Source organism: Hydra viridissima, unplaced genomic scaffold (genome assembly GCF_058129835.1).
Source record: "Hydra viridissima isolate aposymbiotic clone 2 unplaced genomic scaffold, HvirCarnegie_v1 scaffold_20, whole genome shotgun sequence".
Taxonomy (NCBI): domain Eukaryota; kingdom Metazoa; phylum Cnidaria; class Hydrozoa; order Anthoathecata; family Hydridae; genus Hydra; species Hydra viridissima.
In genome coordinates, this window is record NW_028324319.1 from 413,763 (window position 1) to 418,337 (window position 4,575).

The window sequence follows — 4,575 nt, forward strand, 5'->3', positions numbered from 1 at the left end:
ATAACATTTAAAAGATCAATACTACTATAATTATGTCCAACCAATTTTTTATATTTATATAATTAAGTAAAAAGAAAAAATTTAAAACTTTCTATTAATTACTTTTTCAACTCGAAAATATTTATAACTCGTTCATTTTGATCCTACAACTTTTAACTTTTCCACAACTTTTAAAAAAACACAAAGTATGAAATGTCTGAAATGTCTGAAAAAATTTCCCGCCATTTAGTACAAAAAAAAAAAGTGTTTGTCCAAATTTTCTGTAACAGTCTTAAATTAAATTTTTACGTTAGTATTTTGTAGCCGTTTGTAGAGACAAAAGTCTCACAGCTATGCGGCTATGTCTCGATTCGTCGATTAAAACAAGTAGGTGGAACAACACAAGTCATTCCATTCTACTTTAAATGATTTGAATAATGCGGCTTTCTATGAATATTTATGTTTTCGAATTTGACTTATCTAACGTTTCCCATAAATATTTTAATTGGTTTTTTGTTCGATGATTAAAATAGTCAGCTAAAATTCTCTTATTTTGAAGCAGAAAATCACTGTTTTAACAACTCGGGTGTGTGTTTGGGATCATATTGACCTGAAAATTCCAATTCTGTAACATTGTTTCTTTAGCTTATGATCTCGACCAATGGACCGACATTAATCTCCACCAAAGGGCTGACTCCTTGTACGGGGAAAATTCTCAAAACCATTACACAATTTCACCATCGTATTTTACAATTCGGTAGCAAACGTCATTTCTTGTGCCAATAAGACGTCGCACAGGTTGTTCACCCTCGCTTTCAAAAAAGTTAAACTTCAATTCGTTTGAGAAAAGTATTTTTTCACCAATCTTTGATTATCCAGTTTAGATGATCTTTGGATAAATGCTAGTGAGCCTTTTTATTCATTTTACGGATTAATTTTTATTACCTGTACAACCAAAAAATCCCACAACATGAAGTTGTCATGTTACAATACTATGACTAACGTTAGCTAGGTTTTTATCATTTGGGTCGCGTGCTGTTTTGGTAGCTGTTTTCTTGACATCAACAGTTAATTTGCGTTTTTGATACAATCTACTTTTTTAGCCATTTTTGTTGGTCTTCTACTAGGTAAGCGATCTTTTAACCCATATCCACTGTACTATATTACAGTAATACCGTTCACGGTTTATTTACCATTTAACAATACAATAATTCTTGTTTGTTCAAAGTTTTGTCCGATGAACTGAAACTTTTTCGTGAGATACAATCTCACGAGAGTACTTTTCTTGCTTTGAAAACTTTACTACCGTCAGGAATTTGCATATGCGTATGCAAAGAAATGCTTTGCTTCCACGGCCCTCTGCGAAATAAATGTATGTATAAACAACCAATGTGCTATTTTTTGTAAATAAGTCTTAGAGCATCCTACTGGCGAGTACATATTTTGTGGCTCGAAAATTTTGCTTTTGTTAAAATATAACAATTATAATAAGATTTACAAAGTTATGTAACTTTTTTTTACTATATTATTTTGTTTCCTTTATCTCTTACTAACATTATAAATGATTGACCTTTTTTAAAATAAATTCGAGTACGAAATGTCATCGAATGTATGCGTGCATAGATAGTGGTGTGAAAAAAGTCATTTGCCAAAAATTAAATATATGTAGTTATGCATATATAAGTAATACAGCGTTGGTGTTCGGTTATTTCTATATCGGCTGAGTGGCAATTCAAAACTTTTGGTTACCTTTCTCATTCTTAACTTCTCGCAAAAAAGTTAACGCCAATACTTCTTTAGAGGTAGGCCCTTAGGGTATCTACAACCAAGCAGGTTATCAGGCTACTGAAACCGAACCAATAGCTGAATACGTTTTTTTTTACTTCAATCTATGAAAAAAGTTGAAAAGATCACAATAGAAAATAGTTATTTATTAACAATTACATTAATTGTTGTTAATAATCTAACCGAAAAAATAGCAAAAACTATCACAAATATAATCCTCAGTGGCAGGCGACTTTATCGCCTGCAAGGAAAACTACAGCAGAAATTAAAATAAAAACTATTATAAAATTTTAGAACATTTTATAGCTAAACACTCTACTTATAATTCTTTGTAACATGTGAAAGCATGAGAGTCAGCATATTTGGGTAACGCGGGCATTTCCCATCTGTAATAAGTGCTATGATGTGAACATGGATTCCAAATTTATCACGTGATTGTGTTTTATAATTTTTGTAACGTATGCCATGTTAAAAACGAGAAAAATAATGCCTCCGTGTTTTCGTTTGTTTTAGATTTTCTCCCTAAACAGGATCACATCAAAATACCAGCTATTTATTTTATTTTTTTTAATAGAGTTTTAAGCTTTATGCAAGTAAGTAAGACTATGCAAGTAGGTAAGACTCTTGGGCGTGAGGAAAAATTTAATTTGCAAAAAAATAGATTGCACTCCCAATATTAGTTTAGAAGTTACTTTATATTTTTTAAAAAATCGTCCATTTGCGTAAAACCGTGTTTTGATTAATTTACTGTCGCGTTTCATTTTGCTTAAAAGTGGAGTTCGACGCTTTGTCGAGAAACTCGATAAAGCTTCTTTATTCCTCGAGGTGACACTCTTCTTTATTTCTAAAGTTTGGCGCGCGAAATTTCTTGGTCTTCTTCAGTTGTATACGAGTTGACAAAAAAAATCAGCAAGAAAATCGCTTGTTAAAGTATCTGTTAAAGTAAATCTGACAAAATCTTATAAAAATTAAAAATTTTAAAGTAAATAGGGGAAAGGTGCCTATGATGGCATACTTAACTTTAACGTTTCTCTGAGTCATTACCTGAAAACTTAAAAAATAATTTTTGACATGGGTGTATCCCTCTAGCATGCAAAATAATAATAAACCTTAGAATTTTTACTATTTTGTTTTTTTATAAGTTTATACCATTAAAAAAAAATACAAGTATGCCATCATAGGCAACTAACTGCTCTTATGATGGCACACTTTAAAGAAAATAGACAAACAAGAATTTTTTTTGTTTTTTAATAATGGAAACACAACTTATCAAGAAAACAAAGTTAATAATAAATATTTGGTCTGTAAGCATAGTTCACATTTAATTTTTTTCTACTTCTCTATATGCCTGCACATAAACAATGACACCAAGATCTGGGTTTTTGACAACAAATCCAGTTCTTTCTTTAGAACAAGACAGCGTATAAATTTCATAACAATACAAAAATGCTGTATCAGATTCGAAATTCATTTTATTATTTCTTCCTTTAATCTCCTCACTGTAGTATTTTTCTTCAACAGTCGTCTTTCTTTTTGTTTTTCTAACAAATTTTTCCTTTTCTTTGTTATCTTTTTCTTTTGTCTTATCTTTTAGTTCTTGGATACCCGGTGTGGTATTCAGAGGTCCAGTTTTTCCACGTTTTCGTGCCCTTTTCAATTCGATTTTAAGGATTGCTAAAGGCAACGGACACAACTTTTGTATAACAGATCTTATCCTTTTGTTGAAACAGAAGATCCAATGTATATGGAAGCTTCTGATGGAGGAGATTTCATTTCCAAATGTGTTGGTTTCTGAAACTCTTGTATTTCATCTTTGTTCTTAGCCTGATCACCTTTTTAAGAGCATACAAATTGATTTCAGGGATTTTTTTCAATTCATTTTGCAGGCTTTCCTATGATGGCAACTTCTCGGTATGCCATCATAGGAAAGAGTCACCATATTTATTAAAACAAGCTGTGTCTACCTTATTCCACACATAGCATTAAAATAAGTATTCTAATAAATGTACAAAGCCTGCAGATGAAATGCATGAAAGTTTTACTTCTGTATGATGTATAATAAAATCGTAATCCTAAATATATGAGGGCATTAAAACTACAACACCACATGCCAAAATTTATGTTTGTTGATTAGAAAAGCATTATTTATGACAGAGGGACGAATTTTCACCAGAAGTAATGAATTACTAATAAACACATGTTGGTCTAATCACTTATGCGCCAAAACTAATATTTTTAGAAATATGACCAGTATGCCATCATAGGCGCTATGCCATCAAAGGCACCTTTCCCCTAATTTTTTTTTTTTTAATCCATTTTTTTCCGGCCCGAAAGACTTAATAAATTAAAACTTTTAAACCGTGCGATTTTTAAAGTGTTGCGTTAGAGATTGTTTTGTATAATATCCGTCACTCAGATATAATTTTTTCTTTATTTTTTTCAAAAAGAAAAGATCTTGTTAAAGCTATGTTGTTTGCCATAAATTTTATTGTAAAAAATTTATTCAAAACAAAGTGGTAACTTCGATTTAAACCCGAGTGTGGCAATAACGCCTAAACCATGTAAAACAACACGCGAGTTGTAGGTTTATAGGTTTTAGACGTTAGCAAAGTGAGTTTCAAATTGATAAAAGTTGCGCTCAACATTTTCAGAAATGTTTGACAGTTTTCTACAAGACAGTTTTCTACAATAAAGTTTTCTACAAGTCCTTTTATATTCTGCTACGGATTGTTTATCACCGTGCCAACATTATTTCAGTAGAATTAATGGATGATTTACATTTTCTCTCCACCGGATATTTTTACACCACCG